This window comes from Sus scrofa, chromosome X (genome assembly GCF_000003025.6).
Source record: "Sus scrofa isolate TJ Tabasco breed Duroc chromosome X, Sscrofa11.1, whole genome shotgun sequence".
NCBI lineage: Eukaryota > Metazoa > Chordata > Mammalia > Artiodactyla > Suidae > Sus > Sus scrofa.
In genome coordinates this window covers 108,592,066-108,613,589 of record NC_010461.5, presented here as the reverse complement: position 1 = coordinate 108,613,589, position 21,524 = coordinate 108,592,066, and the positions used below count along the sequence as shown (strand labels likewise).

The 21,524-nt window shown below is 43.1% G+C and overlaps 1 protein-coding gene across 12 annotated transcripts in view; it reads left to right on the top strand.

Moving 5' to 3' along the window:
* The window catches only part of MBNL3 (muscleblind like splicing regulator 3), a 124,673-nt gene continuing 103,842 nt past the window's right edge, over positions 694–21,524 (top strand). For 3 of the 12 annotated variants that reach the window (XR_002340532.1, XR_002340531.1, XM_021079446.1), the window contains exon 1: positions 1,532–1,892. The gene's annotated coding sequence lies outside the window, so the exon portion shown is untranslated. Of the gene's footprint in view, positions 925–1,521; positions 1,893–21,136; positions 21,192–21,524 lie in introns of those variants that run through there. The other 9 variants (XM_021079448.1, XM_021079443.1, XM_021079441.1 and 6 more) reach the window with 8 other exon arrangements.

Genomic DNA, 21,524 nt, shown 5'->3' with positions numbered 1-21,524 from the left:
CTCCAATTAAGGGACAGCTGGTGTTCCCATTACACTTGCATTAAACCGAAACTTGTAATTTAGCTAGCCAGATGTACATTTTTAAAAATCAAAACGTGTAATTCCCTATGCTTTGTCCATTTCTCCTTCGAAAGTATCTGGAATCCTACCTTAGGGCTCCTCCTACCCTTCCAACTCCGTTAAAGAGGGGGAACTATTCGCAGAGATCACCGTTTCCCTTTCGGAGGTTCTTAAAGGGAAATAAAGGATTTATAGACGGTGCGGATCCAGGCAGGCAGCTGGTGAGTACCGGGATTGATCGATGGATTGATGTCTGTATTTATGCCTTCAAGTGGGCCGATATATTTAGCGACGAAGGTCATTTTGGAAATTACCTCTTTCACTTTACCTGTGTCCGAAGTGCCGGTAAGCGTCCAGCCTTGAATCACACTGCATGTCTCCTGGGCACTTCAGTTCCTGCCGCTCGAGAAACTTTTCGGCCTCCCTCCCCCGCCCCCTCCGGGGCTGTGTGCAAGCTCTGTTTGTTCTCGCTTTTGTAAAACCTGAGCGTTATGATTTGTCCCCCCCTCCCCTCCCCTTAATAATGAAATGACAAAGAGCCTTTGCAGCGGGGGCTGGGCCGGCGGATGGGGGGGGGGGAAAGAGGCGCCACACCCCCTAAGAATAAAGCCCGCGCTTCGCTCCCTGAGAACCGTGCACGAATGAACGAACCACACAAAGAATATATTTGGCGACGAAACAGCGCCCTACAGGAAGAAAGTGCCCGCACTCAGAGCGGGATCCGGAGCGCGACTTTTTGGCGCTCTCCGGGAGCAGCGAGAAGGCGGGGGAGGACAGAGCGCCCCGGGGTGGGCGCGGGAGCGGTGGCAGCACGCGGCCAGACTCCCGCGCGTCCGGGACCGCGAGCGGTGCGCGCTGAGCCAGGTGAGGGCGGCGGCGGCCGCGACCGCGGCGGCGGCGGGGCCGGTGAGGGGCGCGCCGGGCTACCTGGCCGGGCAGGGCGGGGCCGGGCGGCCGAGGGCGGCAGCGCGCCCGCTTCTCGGCCCGGGAGCGCCGGCCGGCGCGCCGCTCCAGCGCCCGGCGGAGTTTGGCGGGAGTTACGGTTGGGGCGCCTGAAGCCTCTCGCGGGCACCGTGCCCTCAGCGAGCCCCGCGGGGCTCGGGAGCCGGGGCCGGGCAGCCGGGTCGGCGGGGCGCTGCCGGGGGCCGGCCGGCCGGCCGAGGGCACGCCTTTGGCGGCGGCCGGGCGGGGTTTGGGCCGGGGTTGCCATGGCAGCCGCTCGCCCGGCCCGGAGCCCCACGCCCGCCCGCCCGCCGCGGGGGAGCCGGGGAGCTCGAGGTGTGCTCCAAGTGGACTGAACCAAGCGCTCGCGAGGCGCGGGGAGGGCCGGCCCGGGTCCCCCCGCTGTCCCCCGGCCCGCCGGCCGGCCCCGGGGAAGGGCCCGGGGGAGGGGAGAAACCGAAAATCCCGTCGCCCCTGGGCCCGAAAGGAGGCGCGCCGCAGCCCGGGGGGTGGGGGGGAGAGGGGGTCGGAGGGGTTGTCGCCTCAGTCCGGGAGTCCCTGTGTGCGCGTCTTTCGCTTGACACTTTCTACCCCGCCGCGGCCGACTCGGAGCCGGGTTGCCCGTCCCAGCCCTGAAGTTCTGTAGGTGGGGCGGGCTTGAATCCGCTCGTGTCTAAGGATTTCAGGAGCCTCGCTTTAAAATGGCGGCATCGAGTAGACACCCCTGCTAGAGGCTCTCCCGGCACCCGGGCCACCTCGCGCAGCGCCGCTTTTGCTTCTGCCGCTAACAGATGGCATGTGCCGCTGCCCCCGCCGCCGCCGCCGCTGCCCCCGCCGCTGCCGCTGAGAGCGGGACCCCTTAGCCGCTGGCTTTGCGCTCGGAGCCGAAGGTAAGGCTGGCGATGGCTTGGCGTTGGTGAGAGCGGCTGCCTTCCTAGGACGCCGACGAAATCGAATGCCCTTCAAAGTTTATTTTTCAAAATGGCAAATAGAAGGAAAAGTAATCCTTCAAGTTTGTTGCAGTTTTAGGGCTTTGCTCTTTCTTCTGGTTCGGCTGCTTGCTTGCTTTTTTCCTACTTTTTCTTCTACTTCTGCCTCTGTGTGTATGTGTATGTACACATGTATGTATATATATATAACATGTCATATGTCACATATAGTTTGTAATTTAAAGGAAGTTCTCGCCTGGCATACCATCAGCAAATGCTTCTAGCCACTCATTTCCCCGTGGCCATGCGATACCGTGGGCAGTGCCACAGCTTTCCTACAGAGCCGTGCCTCTTGGCTCTCTGGATCCACACATTGGGGCAGCTTGCTTTTACTCCTGGCATCTGAAGGGCCTGGAGGTAGAGTCTAGGAGACTATTGAAAAAGCTAACTTTAATTTTTAGCATTCACACAGTGAGCTTTTATGGTAAGAAATTGAAATGAAATCAAGACGAGCAACCCACGTTAACATTTAGGTGATTGAATTGTGTAGTTTTAGCATTAGTAGACCCACTGTGTGTTTTTCTGTCTACTGACTCTTGATTGGTATAGATTGATGCGGCAGTGGGGGTGAATTTATTATTGTTGTAGTTACTTGAGGTAGTGTGTTTTGCAGGAGTTCTTTTTTTCTCTGAGGTTCCTAAATTGCTAGTGTTTATGAATTGGGTTTGGAGCCCCACAGCCTAACTCTACACCTGTATTGAGTTCATGGAAAAGCATCAATTAAAAAAACGATTCCAAGATTTAATTTTAAAATGATTGCTATTTTCTTTCACTATGTTTGCTCCTTAGTTTTCCTTCGGGTGGTTCAGTGATCCCCTGAAGCAGTGGATTGTTGAAATCGCTATAAAATTGACTAGACATCGCTGTTCGACACAGTTCATCTGAGGTTGTTTTCCCCCTCTGATGAAAGGCGTATCGACAAGGAAGCTTACCAGAGGCCTTAGATTTTTCTGATTATCTTCCTACTTTCCATTTTGCCTTTCAAAGTTTAGTCCTTAATGTTTACATACTTTAAAGAAGTTGTTTTCAGAGTGTTTCTCAATATGTAATACTTTGGGAGGATGCTTTCATATTTATTGAAACTTCCCTAAACGTAGCCTAAAGGACCTCTGCCCCATGGCCCAGCTGATATCATTATACCTCTTTCTGCTTTTGACTTCTCCCAGAGCAGTAGAAGCAATTGACTGGTAGATTTCTCCTGTTATTAAATTAAGCAAGCTTCTCCAGAGCAGCAGGGGAGGAGATGGTTTTGCACCTATTAAAAAATGGTACATTTTCCCTGCCAGGTGTTGTCACGTGCCTAGAAGAACTGAAGTGTTGGCGGTGGAATTGACTATATAATCCGTTTTTCAGATTGTTGGGAGAAGTGTTGGGGCCAGGTCATTGCTTCACAGCTGAAAGGAGAGTTCCTGCAGGTAGAGCAGTGGATGCTTGGATTTTGGCAAGAGATCAGGGGTGACCAAAGGCACCTTCTCCCATTTTTAAAGATTACATACTTAGATTCCAGTTCATTCAGCTCTGCTTCCTCATGTGCTGCCTCGTTGCAGAATGACTTCGGACCAGGTGCATCCTTAGAAGGGGCGGCGGTGGGGCAACTAAACCTTGGGGCCAGAATGGACTAGCTGGACTAATGTCAAGATGTTAAGAAGAAATGTTGCCCATTCTGCAGCTTCCTATGGTGATGAGATTGGAGGCCTTGCATGAAAACATAAGGAGTTTGTCAGAAAAAAAAATTTTTTTTGAGAGAGAATTTATGCAGTGCTGGGCTAGAGGTGGTGACTACATGTTTTGCTCTAAGAGCTACTTCATTTCTCTAATTTCCTTCGCCGCCTTAAGCATTCATAGTGATTCCCAGGACTGTGATAAAGTACCTTTTTCTCAACTGTCCACTCCAGGCATTTCAAAACAGCTGCATTTTCCGGGGGATAAAAACCTATGATTCTGACCTGGTCTCCGAATTCTCTGGCAGTTGCCCTCAGCCACCCTTTAAACCTGAGCAACGCTTTGCACAAAGTAGGTGCTTAATAAATGCTGAATGGAAAGGAAGCATGAGTCGTTTGTAAACTCACAGAGGAGCAGATGTTGTGCACAGCTTTTCATTGAAACGGAAGATTTTCTTTTTTGCGCCCTCGCAAGAACCTCAGAATTGGAAGTCGTTTACAGTGTGCATCCCGCCAATTGCCTGCATTCTGTTTGCCTTCCGTGGGTTCTCGGGCGGCTCCCTGCCCTGCTAGGCACTCGTGTAATTCAATATTCTTTAGACCAGTGTGAGTATTATTATCTGCCCAGCTCTACCATATGAAAAAGTAATCACAGCAGCTGGGAGGAAGAAGGGGGTGTCTTTTGAGGCTCTTCAGTCCTGCACGTGCTGGAGCAGTAGCCGTGTCTCTGGAAGTCCAGTTTGGTTCTCCACCCAGCTGTCCTTATATTCGAGAGGGAAGGGAAGGCAAGGAAAGAAGAGAGCGAAAAGGCCTAAAGTGATGCAGAGTTTCCTTCCTAGAAATGTACTCTTATCCTGCTTCTAGCACAGTCAGTTTAGGAAGGTGGCAGGATTTTTCTGTTTCGAAATAAATCATGCTGTCTGATAGGATTACAACCAGGGATCGGGGCATAGCAGACAAGAGTAAGTTACAGTACATGTTTGACACGTAATGTGATCCTGTCATTAAAGTTAGATCATGGTCACTGCCATGTTAAAACTATCAAGTGTCTGAAAGAGCATGCAGGCCACCTTGACTTTGTCAAGGTGTGTCCATACGGTGGAGTTTTCTTCGAACAGGGCCAGTAGGGCGAACGGATGGCTTTTCTCCCATCACAAGTGTGTGTGACATCAAGAACAGAGAAATCTGCAGTTTTGTTTCTTTGTGGGATCTGTCTGCCTCTCCCTACGTGTGACACAGTTGTCCGTTCAAAACTAGAAGGAAACCTGTGCCTCAGATAAAATGAGGTGGGCATTTTTCCTCTAAGAGAATAGAGCAAGTAATTTAACTGCCAGAAAACCAAACACAAACAAGCACAAATTATGACCCCCAAAGAAAGCAATTAGATCGGTACTAATGTGGGCTTTTTAGATCTTAAGGAAACCAGATGGTTCTGTGGCGTCCTTCTCTTCCCGAATGGTTATGTATTGCCTCAAGACAGCCAAATGACAATGTTGAAAAGGCAGCTTTGAGAATGAGGATAAATAAGGTATCAGCTCTGTTATCAGGTGTTAATGATATCCATGTGACCTAAAAGGGATCAGAAAAAAATGTGGGGTGGTTTTTTTTTTTTTTTTCAGATCATTCTAGTAAAGACACAATATTAATCCACCGTTTATTTCTACTTGGTATTAAATTGAGTGACAGTGTTTTGAAAAGAGTGATGGAGAAATAATACAATCTGGGAAGAGGGCCCATATTTTTATTGGAGAAATAAAGGTATTCCCAAGTTGTCTGGGGTATGTATGAGCACACGCATGTGCACACATGTTCAAAGCGGTCTTCAGTTTAGAACAATTTATACTGCTGTGCATTGATTTATTCCTGGAAGATTATAAAGGAATACCTATTTTTATAGCAATCCTCCAGTTCTAAGAATGAAAGAAAAAAAGGTTCACAGAAAACTCTTAATAAATGTTTGTATTAAGCAGTGTCTCTCGGAGGCTCTGCATGTTCAAATTCTGGGAGTTAACTTTCAGAAAAAGGAGACACTGATCAGAGCTCAAAAGGAAACAGGAATGAAAGGAAGCTTGATTTAAATATGAGTGTGTGTGTGATATATATATATCTTTAAGTGAATATGCATATGTAACACACATTGTATATATCATGTATGTTGTGTATATTCACATAAATGCATATGTCACATGTGTATATATGTGTGTGTGTATATATATATATTTTTTTTTCTCTCTCCCTGAATATGTTTGATCCCTTTCAAGAAACTCAAGCATAGTAATCCCAGCACTCTCCTCTAACAGCCAGGTGAACAAATTGTTAAGGGAAAAAAGGGAGCCTGATTAGAGATTTAGGAATCAATTAGGCATGCTTGTTAAAATATTATGTCTACTCTCAAGTCCTTCTTCCTTCAGCATTAGTTTGGCTCATGAGTAGAAGGAGTGATTTGTTTCTGACCTTAGGCGGGAGTTAGTTTTATGCTCACACTGTGGGTGAACTTGCAGAGCCTGGAAAGAAGGGGCCCCCAGTTGAGAAAGGCAGTCTGGACCAAAGTGCGGGAGATTGGCACTAGACTTCCAGAAGACTGGGTGATCTTTAGGCCATGGGAGCATCCTAGAGTCTGACAACTTGCTGGATCTTGTTTTCCAGTGTGGATCACTGAAATTGACTTCAAATTGTCCCCAGCGGTTGTTTTGAATCTCGAGCTTCTTGGTCACTGGCCACAAGTGGTTTGGAAATTTGAGAACGGTTTCTTCAGGCTTATTCAGGTTTCCTTGAATGTAGGAGTGACTCCTCCTTAGATTCCTAGGTCTCCACAGGTCTCCTTCGCCTCGTATCCCCAGTGCTTGGCACATAGTAGGCTCTCAGTAAAAGGTGACTAAATGAATGGAAGGATAGATTAGGCTTTCTGACTTGTTCTTTTATTTTCTGAACATCTTTCCTGGGATGTCAGGTAGCATTATCTCCCTTTTTTATTGCCCCCCCCCAATTAATCAACCACAACAAACAGACTGAGCACTAGGTTGAATGTCCTGCTGGAGGCCACGGTAGCAGTTCTCTAACAAGTTCAGGGAAAGTTAGGCAACCTTTGGGCTGAGACTCGAGGAGCAGCCTGAAAGCCAGCTGCTCGTTTTCTGTCACCTCTAGTTGCATTTGGTCCATCTCCACCACATCCCGTCGAAATCAGTCTGTAACAAGAAGTGATGTAGAAACAGTCCTTCAAAACCGTCTCACCAGATAAAAAAAGGAACAAATGCAGAAATACCGTGACTCAGATGCCTCGTGTCATGTATAGTTTAGAAAGTGATGAAGTCACAGACAAAACCCCGAAAGGACATTGAGAGCTGTCTCATTTTCAGCCAAACACTGATTGCCCATTTAGAGGGTGAATTTGCATGGGTTTTTATTTACCAAGATACAGGTATGAATAGTGCCTCTTTTTACTGCATCCAGAAAGCAAAGTCCACACAGTAGAAGAGACAAGAGCTGCCATTTCAGATCCGCCACAATCATCTTTTGTGCCCAGAGGACCATCAGCCTTTAGGTACAGCTTGTGCAGTCTCCCCTTAGGTGGCAGCATGACGAAACCAAATGAGGGGGTGTTTTTTGGCGGGGGCGGCGGGGGGGGGAGGTTGCCTGTTAGCCAAAAAAAATGGGAGAGTGAACGAACCGGAGAGCTTGCATTTCACCTTTTGTTTTTAGTCCTCAACCTTCACGCGGGAAAGCAAAACAAAGCAGAACAAAAGCCCCGTGTATAATATTAGCTTGGGCATATAGCCCATAGTATAATTCCTTGGTTTGGTGCTTTACAAACTGAGAAGATGCGATTGTCCCATAATGTTAAGTTGGCCACTTTATTATGATGGGGTGTGGGTACTATCTCGTGGTTTTTCTGAGTTCCGTTTAAAATGTATGGAAACACCTTCAATGAGACGCATGGCACCGTGGCGGAGATCACATTTCACTTCAGCACCCAACTGGACTGTGCGTTTGTCCTCTGAAAAGCAGCCATTCAGTAAGTGGCCCGGTTGTGGGTGCTGTTTTGTTGAAAAAAGCTCATGGATGTTTCCCCAAATTCTTGCAGGCTGTGATCCATGAGGATCCCAAAGAAGAGTGTATTCTTTTCCCAAGGGAGACCGAGAAAAGTTTAAAGCCCCAAGTGATTGAGGGCAGCGTATTTTCTACGTAGTGGGGTAGCATGAAGGAAAACCTTATCAGCTCACCCCAAAGTATGAAGTGAGAAAGAGCACACATTAGAGGGTCACGTTTTATATCTAAGGGCTTCCAACTGCAGAAACCCGGAAGTGGAGGTTGGTCTTGGGGGTGCCAGGCAGTCCGATCTGTTTCACGAATGCCTGTAGCAGCCCTGCCCTCGGCAGACGTGTCAGTAAGCGCTCTGCCCGCTTTCTGAAGCCAGGGTCTGGGCTGGAATCAGATCGACAGGCCCCCCAAGGGAAGGCCTTTTTTGAGAAAGGCATTTTGGCGGGGGGGTTGGCGGAACTTTGGCCAACTAGCTCCCCTGGCTAGCATTTATGAATCCTCTTTCCCAGAGCAAGAGAAACCTGCTTTTGCTGGGCAGATAGCCCCCGCCCCATACAGAATGGACACACTGAGAGTTCAGTGGAGCAATAGTGTGAAGGCAAAACGCTTGTGCTTTCAGATGAAACTCCCTGCCTTCCCCCCCCCCCCCCCCGGCTGTCTTGTGATTGAGAGGGTGACAGGCTGGAGAGATGTGGCACAGGGCTTGGCATTTCACAGTGCTGCACAAAGACAAGAATACCTCCATATGTTCTGAAGAGTGGCGATACTAATAAAGGATCTAAAATGCGATTCCCTCAGAGAGCTCGCGGCCGTGCACGTGCTTTGAAGTTGCACAAGTCATGCTGTGGGCTGGTGAGAGACAGAGGGAGAGAGAAACCAACTTGAAGAAGCTAGTTCCTCTTCTCTGGGGTGTTGGAGTCTGCAGTTCTGTCTCTTACTAATCAGGTGCATGCAAGTCCCTGTTCTGAAAATTGCGCCAAAATTAACAGGCACCATCTAGGCTGTCTAATGTCTGATTCTGAACACTTTTACTTTTCCTAATGTGGTCTGTTAATCCTGTATTCGTTAAAAATGCAGACATTCAAGCGACTGGTTGTGTGACCTGTGCTAAGGAGATTTTTCGGGTAAAAGTTACATTTTTCACTTTCAAGCCCAGATCATGTAATAATAGCCCTCCTCATGGCCTCTCCATCTATCCCCAAAGAAATTTCCATCATGTTTTTAGCCATCTAAGAAAACAGTTCAGATGGAGGCGTTCCGAAATGGCGACAAGCAATGACAGGAAATGCCGTTTGCACTGGTCTCCTTCATAACTCAGGCCACAGCTGGCTGATTTGCTTTTAACTTCCTGTTTGGGGGCTCTTTGGGTCAAAAGTAGCAGTGTTTTCCATATAGAGAGGTTTTTTTTTTTTGGTGTGTGTGTTTTTTTTTTTTTTTTTTTTTTTGCTTTATTCTGTAGGGCCACAATAAATCTGTCACTGGCCTGCATGTTTTGTATATTTTATGGACTGTATCATGTGGTTTGAGTTTAATTTGGAAGGCAGTGTTTTACAATCAAGATCCCCCCCTACACGTGCAGCTTTAGGGTCTGGGATTGCACGGCCCTCGGAAGTTTATAGCTCTGTTTACACAGTAGTGATTGCCGAGAAGGGCATTTCCTGCCAGTTAATGACTGGTCGGAAAGGCCAGCAGTCCAAATCCAGGGGGAGAGGAACCATTCATTAAATGCCACGGAGGGACCAGGGCGCTTTTATCATGAAGTGGCGAGGAGAAAGTGAAAACACAGGCCGCCTTTTGAAGAGCCCAAAGCCGCGCGGGCACAGCCAGATATGGATGGGGTGCCTTGTGGAATGGAAAACGGAGATTCTTTTCATGACAGGGACCGACTGACTTTCCCACAGGGTACCAAATCAAGATGTGAGTGAGGAGGGCATTTTATTTCTTTGAGGCTGACGACCCCGTGGAGGGGACAAATAAAGATGAGAGCCCTGAACTTGCCAAGTGTTAGCAGCCTGAAAATGGTCAACCCACAGGTGTGACAGCTCCCTTAAAAACCTGGAAGACCCCATGATTTAACTTCCTAATTTGTTGAATAACCGATCATGGCTAAAGTGGGCAAGAATTTAGGGACGGAAAGGATGATCCCTTCTTTTCAAGGTCAGTTTAGCAAGACACCAAAATTCGGTTTCGCTCCCCCAATATAAAGAAGGTAAATAATACAGGCGAAGAATGCTTGGCCTCTTGTGGAAGTACCTTTGAGGGCTGTAATGTTAACCATTTAACCTAAGACATTCCCAGGAAACAGTTCTGTCCCCAGTATAATTCTTGCCTGCTATAAAGCAGCTGAGGTGTGAAGGAGAATTTGGCATTGATTTAGAGCAAAAACAGAATCGGACCGAGATTAGGTTCACATCCAGGAATTCCTGACTTCCTGGCCTGTCCTTCACTCTCTCAGCTTCTTAAGGCTTCAATTTGCCAGAATGTTAAATCTTTATGAAGGGTAAACATCTGTTCTACGTTCTTTAATGGATGCCTCCACATAAGGGCGGTTGTGTGACACCCCCACTTCAGAACTTGGCTTGGTCCTTTACCTTGAAATTTTAATTTCGTTCATATCTTCCAAATGTGGTGGGGGATGGCAGGGGTGTACCGGACCTCTAAAATACAGGCAATCATTATCGGCCAGACACCTGGATTTCTTCATGGGATTGAGTAATCTGTCACATATAGAACAAACCAAATATTAAGTTTCATTTCGAGGTCTGGAAAATGTCATTATATGCTTTTTAAATATTCAGTAATCCAAAGATTGCTGGTCATTACCAGTTCACAAACTAAAAGAATTTTCTGAAGTTTTAAACCACTCTGCAAATGAACTGTGTACCAAGTACTGTTGTTATTAGAGGATGCTTCGAGCACGCTTATAAACAAAAAGTGACTTGGATGAACAAAAAAAAATTTTTTTTTAAACACCCCACGATTTTGTGGTTTTGAACATTTTTGCCTTTCAATGTTAAGCTACACTACAATTTTGCAATCTCAGATTAAAGACAGTATTCTGATGTGCAAAATGTTTTGGATTAAGAACAAACAGGGTTCTTCTGAGTAGAAGGCCTATTGACCTGAATATGAACATGCCTTTGTAATTAGCAACACAGCTGCATTTAAATAATGATCCGAGAACCTTAGAAGCATCGTGTACTCACAGGTTAAATACCCCTTCCATCTTCTTGACATTAAAATTTTGTTTACCAAACCCTTTCTTTATGGGTTATCCCCACATATATTTCAAGCTGGCTCAGATTCAGTTACCACCGTATCTGTACTAGTGGCATCAAAATGAATGAAGATTTACCCTGCTCTAAATGGGGCCAATGCCATTACCTTGTGGTGTGTAAAAAGTCTATTTGTTCTCTCACTGCAGTCTTCAAGTGGTGGGCAACAACTCATTAGCGCATAATGAAATCCATTTAGTAGGTTATGACTAGCATTTCTCTTAAACAAAATTGAACAAAATAGACAGCAAGGAAATATCTGACTGTATCATGTAGCAAGGTTAGATGTTTTGGGTGAGCCTGTTATTTCAGATCGTCGCACGTATGTACTTCGGATGTAAAATGTGCTTCTTACGATTCGTTGCTGTCAAAAAGGTGAAGAAGTCAGTGTTTTGATGGATGTTATTTCAAACTGGATCAGAGATATTTTTTCCTTTTCCTCTTTTTTTTTTTTTTTAAGGGAAGGTGGTCCAGGGATCCTGGGGGCCTAGGTGCTGACATACTGAATGATGTTGGTTAAGTACCTTGGCGATGGTGTGTCTGTTTCTTGGACTGTCAAGTGAGACATGTTGCTATAGGAATGCTCTAAGATTTAGCGGCTAGGATGTGTTGTAGTCCTGAGCGTATACACTTTATGTAAGTATCATGTATTTACCAAGTGATCCTGATAGAACATGAGACACAGAAAATAATGGTAGCTAGAAACCGAAGCCACAAAAAAGGGCATCTTAGAGAAACAACAATAATAACGGAAAATCTTGGGATGGCTGGCTGTGAGGTGCTGCTAGCAGCAAAAGAATGGTCAAAAAATTTTAAATGTTAATAAAAAAAAAAAGCCCTGCCTGTTTTAGGATGAGTTAAATGTGAGTTTAAAGAATTCAAAAGTTGGTTTTGGTTTTTACACATCTAAAATGGTCCTATCAAGAGAGAGCATGTTTGCAAGAAGAAAGCTGATTTTTAAATTAAGTGTAAATGTACACAGTTACCATATGTTGGAAGAAAACCTGTGGGTGGCTATTTTTTCTGCCGTGAACAAAGGCACCCATTAAAATGAATTTTTAAATTGTGGATGGGAAGCATAAGCCGAGAGTCTGTTAAATGTACCTAGGATATCGATGGGAATGATTATACAAATAAAGACAACAGTAGCCACGTAGGCTTCGAATTACTTTTTTGTACAGATGAGAATTAAAGCCCAGCAGTAGGAAAAAGAGATTTACTCACATGAGATAATCCATTAAGAGATTGGAAACAACCTTGGAAATCTGGACAATTTGTGCATATTCCTTTGAAATAAATAATTGTTAGGGAGGAGAAAAATACTGCCTGCTAAGGGTACTGCTGCATCTTGAGGAGGCTCATAAGGACCGTGTCCTCACCCCCATCCCCAGGTCCCTCCCAGTGCCATTAAATCTCTTTTAGGGCTGGACATGTTGACTTCATTCCCATAAGGTGTCTTCCTGTGGACAGCTTTCAGAGCCTTCAAGCACCGCTGCTTTCTCCATACTGCGAATTTGAAATGAAATTAGGCTTTTCATCACAGACATTTAAATGTTAAACTTAAGTTACTGCTCTGGAAAGAAAATACAATCTCAGCTCTAATGAGTTGGTAACTAAACTCTGTCACTGTAAATGAGTTCTCATTTCCCTCTCCAGATATACCATATTTAAAACTTGTTAAGAATAGAGAAAGGCTTACACATCTAATGGTTGTGTAATTAGTAATCAATTTATTAAATGAGATGTAAAACAAATGAAGCACCATAATAAAGTGTTATACCATCACCGACAAAAATGTTCCCTTTGCCGTTCTATTCATAATGATAAAAAGTGAAAAAAATGATGGATGAACCTGCATACATTTCAGATCTTTGGAGTGGCAGGTTTGGTTTTTTTTTTTTTTTTTGATCTTTTTTGTGTCCTTTCTAGGGCTGCACCTGCAGCATATGGAGGTTCCCAGGCTAGGGGTCTAATCGGAGCTGTAGCCGCCGGCCTACGCCAGAGCCACAGCAATGCCAGATCCAAGCCGTGTCTGCCACCTACACCACAGCTCACGGCAACGCCGGATCCTTAGCCCACTGAGTGAGGCCAGGGATCGAACCCGCAACCTCATGGTTCCTAGTCAGATTCGTTAACCACTGAGCCGAGACAGGAACTCCTGGAGTGGCAGGTGTGAACTATTTCTTATTCCGTTTGTTAAAGCTGTTTTGAGAGCACTAATATGTATGCGCTTGGGCCAGAGGATAACTTTGCCTCTAATATCTATTTCACTGTAAATGACATTTTAGTAGCATAGAGCAGCTAGGATGAGATATGAGCAGTTTAGGCGTGCATTATTCAGGATTTTCAGCAGCAGCCACCATGTGGTTATTTGTGTGTTTTAAGCAAAGTTCATCATTGGTTTGGGGTGTCAGGTACTTTTTTATTTTTTTTATGCCATTTTTCAAGACTACACTCCATTTGCAGTTATTACAAAATACTGGCTCTATTCCCCGTGTTGTGCAACACATCCCTGAGCCTGTCTGACATCCCATAGTTTGTACCTTCCACTCCCCCACCCCTGTACTGCCCCTCCCTGCCACCAGTAGCCACTAGTCTGCTCTCTATATCTGTGAGTATATTTCCTTTTTGTTATATGTACTAATTTTTTGTATTTTTAAAATTCCACATAGAAGTGATATCATACAGTGTCTGTCTTTTTCTGACTTATTTCACTTAGCATAAAGACCTCCAAATCCATCCATATTGCTGCAAATGGTAAAATTTCATTCTTTCTTATGGCTGAGTAGTATTCGTGTGTGTGTGTGTGTGTGCGCGCGCGCGTGCGTGCGCATGCACACGTGCGCGTGTGTGCCTACCACGTCTGCTTTATCCATGCTTCTTTTGATGGACACTTAGCTACTTTTTTCACTTTAGCCCTGCAGATTTGTTTTTTTGTGTGTGTGTGAATACTTGACAAATTAATACTGATAAGAAAAAGCTATGGAAGAAGGTGTGCTAAATCCAGTTAACCTTAAGCTGTCATTCATTTCATTTAGCATCCTAGCTTTTCTCAGTCTGTTTGTGAAATATTATGATCCCTTGTATAACATGTCTGCCAGATTTCATTTAAAATTTCAATGTGTACACAGAACACAAGACCTTAGACAGGTGAGTTTATTTTGTTTATTGTGAATGAAAATTTCCCTCAGAAGGGAATGAGAGTGTGAGGGCAGACTGTCTTCTAGAATGAAGAAGGCAGATGAAAAGGAAGAAAGAGATGCTAGATTTGCTCGTCTTTTGCTTGTATAATTCCTTGTATCGTCCTCCTTGTGTTTGTAGGACCCTAATGGCCAAAAGAAAACCGAGACGGTATTGCTGTTGGCAGAGTTTTTTCTCCCTGATAACTTGAGGAAGATCCCTTGGTTGCAAAAATTGCTACCATTAGTGCTTTCAGGAAGGCTGCAGCGATTGAACATGAGGAAAACAAAAGCCTGGTCACCTCAGCTCCAGGAGAGAAGCTCTGGCTCCTATTGCTCCTTATGTTGGGTAATAATTGAAACAAACCAAACAAACCCCTCTTGAAATGAGAGGCTGGTTGGTTGGTTGGTTCTCACGTGAAAATAAGCTGGCTTTCCTTGAATCCCTGTAGAGGGAGTGTTGTGCAGCTCGCAAGACAGATTTTGAGTCTGCAAACTTGTGGCTTCCTAGAGCACAGCAGAACTTAGGAAATAAGAAGTCAGAAAATAAAATCAACAACCACTGGTTTTGTGTTGTGAGGGGTCCCTTACTGACATGCTGGGTGTGCACAGTGGTAGAGAAGCTATAACCACACGAGATGTCAGAGGCCCGTGATGTCCCTTGACACTTTCTTATGCTGGCAGGCCCAGACAGGGTGACACTGGCGCTTGGAATTCTTGGGTGGCAGCATTTACTACCCCCTTCACCTCCAGGAGTATATTATACTTTAAAATCAATCTTAATATCTGTAGGCGGGAGTTTATATATAGGAATAAAATTTGAACCCCCATTTTCACACTCAATAAAAACGTCCTGTAATAGGTGTTTATTTAGAGTCAACTGACATTTATTGAACAGTTACTGTGTGCCAGATGCTCTGCCAGGTGCTTTCATTTTTGTTATGACAACATTTCCTTTAGCTGTGAAATGCAGTTGGTTCTAGCCAGGCAAGTACTCTCTTTGGCATCAGTAGGTATCAGGCTAAAAATTGCACCTTCAGTTCTTTGCTCACTTTTTAAATACAACCCCACGCCACCCCCACAAACACAAAATTCGTTCTTCTTTGCCCAGTCATATTCTCTTCATCATCATTCAGGGACCACCTCATGACCCGCGACCTGCCTCTTTGATCAGTGAAGACTTATTTCCTTTCCAGTCAGGCCAACAGTAATTCTTAATCATCTTGATAGGACCAAAGACTGGTTTGACTTTCTGGTGGATGGTGCTGTGGTAGGGTGGGCAGTAACAGAGGATGAAGAGTGAGGAGTCAGAAGTGTGAAATGATGTGGAGTTGAAAGTGTTGCTGAAACAGCTGTGCAGAAAAATCTAGACCAGATTTGGATTAAAAATTGTCCCAAATGCAGAGCAAAACCTCAGAGTGGCAGGGCAGCCCAAGGAGAGCATCAGAGGAGGAATCTCTCTGTGCAAAGGAGAAAGAAAGTTTCTAGAAGAGGAAGGCAGTCAACAGACATCAAAGGAATTATGTAAGTTGAGGCCACTGGTTTCGGTAGTTGAAAGGTCGTGGGTGACCTTTTCAGAGACCAGAAACCAGTTCAGAGAGGGTTGAGAAGTAGATGAAACGTTGGGAAATGAAAGTGGTAATGATTTTTTTGGAGATATTTGATGATGGAGAAATGTGGGAAATTCACAAGGAAATAGGATCGAGGGAAGGCAGAGGTCTGTTGTTTTTAGGGTAGAAGTGACTTAGATATGCTTACTAACTAAAGTGTACTTACCTCACCTCGGACAAGGGGGCAGTGGTGAAACAGATCTTTCATCCTACCTTTACTTGTCCAATGTAGACATAAGTGTCTGTAAATCATCAAATATGTATCGAGTACCTCCCCTACTTGCCAAGCATCTCAGTTCGTACGCACAGTATTGTTTGTGTCATCTAATTAAGTGATCCAGGAAGAACTCTGATGTTTGTTCTTTTTACCCTTAAGATACAGGATTAAGCTTGTCATAGAAGAATTGGGGTATGTTCAGACCAAAAGAAAAAAAAAAAACCAGTGGAATTCAGCCAAAATAACAGATAGGATTGTTTTTTTAAGTGGCTGTGGGGACAAGTCAGTGCTACTGAATTAGTGCAAATGTGACTGACATCTTTCTATAGGTCAGGCTCAATGAAAATGAAAGAGAAGGTGGGGAAAGCTATAAAAAATAATAAGGATTCCAATCTAGCAGCCAAGGGTGGACTGTTACTCTCAGATTTCCCTTTAGACGAAGATCCTCAGTGTCAGTCCTTCTTCAAGTTGGAAAATGTAGCATATGGGCAGCAGGTTGCCTGGGTCACATCTGGCAACCTCAGTTTTTGGTGGAGTTTATATTCTAACATGTAATTTAAAAAATAAACCTTGGGCCCAAAGTCAATTCCCCCCTTTTAAACACCTTCCCAGTTCTCTCCTAGAACATATTTTGTTCTTTATTAGAAGCTGATGGTTATTGGTACAAAATATCTCTGTTGTAAGCCTTGCACTTAATGTCCAAGGTGGTGTTGGTTCTAATCGAAAAGAAATGGTTGCTGCTGTGAGGTCCTCAAAATGCTTTTTCTACTAAAGGGAAAATGAGGCAAATTTTATGACATGTTGGAAAACTTAAATCTTTGAAGTTACTGTAGAAGCACTAATTATCTAAATCAGCATTTCTCACACTGTGTTTATTTTGCCATGTGTTCCAGGAAAAAACAAACTTTTCTTAGTTGGAATGCCTAGGAATTGATGGTTAAAACAAATACCGTATTCCAAGGGTTAAATTCCCTCTTCCTCCTAAATTACACACACACACACACACACACACACACGCACACGTATATATATATATGTATGTATATACATACATATATGCGTGTGTGTGTATATATAATTTTTTTCTGCTCTTTATTTATGCTGTATTTCCGATTACTGCGTCAACATGATTTGTTCATAAGAAGTTATGATACTCCGTCAACAGGAATCAAAATGGTTTAATAACATCTTCCTGCCCAGAGAATACATTGCATAAAAGTCAGCAGTAACTTAGATGAAAAGATCCCCACCCCCACTCCAGGGAAAATGTTTATTAAATGTAATTCTAAAATGATAATGAAGAGTTTGCCTTTAATTTCTCATTTATGATTTCTAGTTTAAACTTTTACCATTTTATACTGGAGAAAATAGATTTCTATAATATCCTAAATAGAGAAGCAGATCAAATGGTTTGAGCTATTGAGAGTATCTTTTTGTCGTGTTCAAGCGAAAATAGACAACCGCTCCAAACTGGAAATAATAGCCTAAATGGGCTGATTAAATCTGTGATTTTCAACTCTTTTGCTTGGTAATTGGAAGGACTGCAAACGAAGGCAAGTTTATGTGGTTGGTTTCAATTAAGGCTATTGTTTTGAGGGAATCCAACAGCTTGGTAATCAAGTTGTGAACTCTGTGCATCTCTTAATTAATTTAGTCTGATAGCTCTTCAAAAGCCGAGTTCCATGTTGCCAATTAGCTACACCTCATAGGCATCCCAGCTCCCCTTCCAGGGTCTGCTCTCTGGTTTATTATTATTACAATTATTTATTGGATTCTGTAAAGAAATTGAATTTGCAAATGGATCCTTCTGGAGTTTGATTAGTAGCAGTAGTAACAACCTCAGAGTCCTTTTGCTCAGTGAAATTATCTTTCTTAATAATGAGGTTTACACATTGAAATTAAATAATTGAAGTTATTAATACATATTTGAATTTTACTAAATAATGATTTAAATAATTAAAATACATATCGAAAGTGTATTTTCGCCAAAAGTCTTTACTGCATTATCTTTGCATGTATGTGTTTGCATGTATGATTAATATTGTAACAGATTCCGAAGAAATGACAACTTGTTTGTTGAGCTTAAAGTGGAAAAATTCCAGCAAGGGGGCCAAAAGTGAGTGATGAGAGAGTATTTCCAAACAAACCTCTCTTAAAATGGCTTGTCAGTAAAAGCCTTTGCTTCCACTTCGGCCCCGCTGCATTGAGCTGCGAGGAACATTGACTTGAGGGTGCCAAGTACCTTGTCTTTTTCAAAGCTGAGGAAGTCTGCTTTTGTCGGACTTGTCTTTGCCAAGCAGTTACTCATTTCTTCAGATTCAGATTCGATCGGATTTCTCTTGTGTCTCTTCATCACCAGAGCTCCCTCTTATCTCCAAAAGGTAGGCTTCCATTTGACCCTTTAACCTTCGTTCCTGGAACACTATTAGTGTTCCTAAATGTCCGTGTTGACATCCAAAGGTCTGTAGCCTCTTTTCTTGGCAGGAGTTTGATTTTTCCAATATTCACATTGAAAAACTGTAGTCTTATGTGTGTAGAGCAGTTGACAAAAACAAACAAACAAACAAAAAACCCCCAAAACGGGAAGGGGGCCAGTTTATCTGCCTCTAGTCCACAAGCTGCACAAATTCATATGAAAAAAGCAACTCTGCAAAAATAAATGGAGAAAAATTAGACCTACCAGTTATGGGTGACGTTTGAGAATGACTTTCTACAGCATATCAACTCTGGCATCCCTCCAGAGCCGTCTTTTACCAGAAAGTCTTTATACCTACAACCTGGGAAAATCAATGAAATATATGAGTGTATCTTTTTGTTTGAAAAGCGTATTTCTAGATTATATATTTATTAGGAGTTTATAATAGGTTATTCTACATGTTAAATGCCTCCCCCCCCCAACACATATGCACACAAACCCACACAGGAACTGTTTTAACTTATATTTAAACCTGAGTTCTGTAGTAGATTGTAGCTGTATTATGTAGTAGCTGTGGATCTTTTTCAAGTGTACGTTCCCATGTAATAGCTGACCTAAAATAAATCAGTCAGACCTTTTTCTTTAAATATAATGTTAAGTGATAACCTATGTTTAGTGCCAGAGAAGGCCAAACTCTAGAACAGTGTACTAGGGAGAAAAAAGGAAAATTAAAGGGATGTTAAGCCCATGTGAAGAAGTGATAGGAAGAGGTGATGTAATTTTGGACTCATTTCAAATAGAAACAGCTACTAACTTTGTGCCAGGCACTGTGATAAGCACTTTACACATATTATCTCATCTAATCCTCATGGCAACTCTGCGAGGTCGGTGTTGTTATTTATCTCCTTTTTACAGATGGTGAACCTGAGGCTCAGAGAGATTCAGTAGCATGCCTAAAGACATTCTGCTAGTAACCAACCATGTCAGAACTTGAACTTAACTCTCTACCTCAACTGTCTGTGTTTGTAACCCCTGTGGTTATATTATGGAAATACAAAAAAAGGTTTCATTGGGAACCTGTGTTTGCTGCCTGTCTGTTTCACTGTGTATTAGTGATCTAGGACTGAGCAATGGATAAAGATAGTGCTGCTTGAATGAAGTGAACATCTGGAATGACCAGATGCTGCAGACTTCACAATACACTTCTAAGTTATGGCCCTATAAACTGTTAGCAGTGGAAGAGAGAGAGCATCAGTCAGTTAACTGTACACTTGTGCAGAGTAAGTCTGCTCTGCAGACTTACAGTGTCAGTAACAGCAACCAGACTTTTCAAAGATATATTATGTACTATATACTGTTTTTTAATAGTGGTAGTTCTTGATATTTTTATAGGAATCTTTTGTTTAGGAGATTTTAATGGAAATTGTGTTGAATGCATGTAGTTATCACAGGCCATTTTAAATCCCAGGTTGATTTTCCCCTGCTATTTGCTTTCCCAGGACTTTTCTGTTTCATTCTCCTTTCCATCCCACTTTCAGTTTTGTTTTTTGTTTTTTGTGGTTTTTTTTGGCATTGGTCATTCATTTGGTATATCTTCATTGAGCGCATCCCATGAGTCAACCATATTTCTAGATGCTGAGGCTATAACTCTGAGCAAATATTCAAATAAGTTTTAGTATCAAGTGAAGAATCTGGATTTTTTTTTAAGTAACTTGAGCATCACAAAGCATCATTATCCATATTGCCCTGGAAGTCCTCCTTGAGCCTAGTCCTGTGGTTTTAAAATTGTACTAACTTATTCATAACAGCCAAAAATAGGCAACAGTCCAAATGTACATCAGCTGATGAATCGGTAAACAAATGTGGTACATCCACACAATGCAAATATTCAGGAATAAAAAGGAATAGAGTACCAACACACTCAACAGCACGGAGGAACTTTGGACTAGTTTATTCTTCATGAAAGGAGCCAGACATAAAAGGCCACGTGCTGTATGATTTCATTTATGTAGGATGTCCAGAATAGGCAAATCCATAGAGATAGCATGTAGATTAGTGGTTGCTTAAAGATGGAAGGGTGGGGGCATAGCTAAAGGGTACAGGATTTCTTTGGTCGGGGGGAACAAAATATTCTAAAATAAAATGTGATGATGGTTATCTGTGAATAATAAACTAACACCACTGAATTGTACATTTTTATTTTTTTATGATTTTGCTCTTTTTGTCTTTTTAGGACCAGAGCCGCAGCATATGGAGGTTCCCAGGCTAGGGGTCTAATCAGAGCTGTTGCCACCAGCCTGCGCCACAGCCACAGCAACCCGGTATCAAAGCCGCGTCTGCGACCTACACCACAGCTCACTGCATCGCCGGATCCTTAACCCACTGAGCGAGGCCAGGGATCAAACCCATGTCCTCATGGATGCTGGTCAGGTTCGCTAACTGCTGCGCCATGATGGGAACTCCCGAACGGTACATTTTAAAAGGCTAAGTGTGATGCTATGTGAATTGTATCTCCGTAAAGCTTCATTAAAAATCATGGTGACTTATATATGATGAAAGTTAAATTATTCCACATTTTAAGAATCATGAAAGTAAGGTAACAGCTAAATGGAGGGGATCATTGATCTATTTTTCTTTTTTGTTTAATTTTAATTTTTTATTGAAGTATAGTTGATTTACAATGTTGTGTTTCAGGTATACAGCAAAGTGAATCAGTTATCCATATGCATATATCCATTCTTTTTCAGATTCTTTTCCTGTATAGGTTATTACTGAACACTGAGTAAAGTTCCCTGTGCTATACGGTAGGTCCCTGTTGATTATCTGTTTTATATATAGTAGTGTGTATATGTTAATCGCAAACTCCTGATTTATCCCTCCCCGCTTCCCTTTGATAACCGTACATTTGTTTTTGAAGTCTGTGAATCTTTTTCTGCTTGGAAAATAAGTTCATTTTTATCATTTTTTAAAGACTCTACATATGAGTGATATCGTATTTGTTTGCCTGACTTCACTTGGTATGATAATCTCCTGGTCCATCCATGTTGCTGCAAATGGCATTATTTCATTCTTTTTTATGGTTGAGTAATATTTCATTGTATAAATATACTATATCTTCTTTTTTTTTTTTTTTTTTT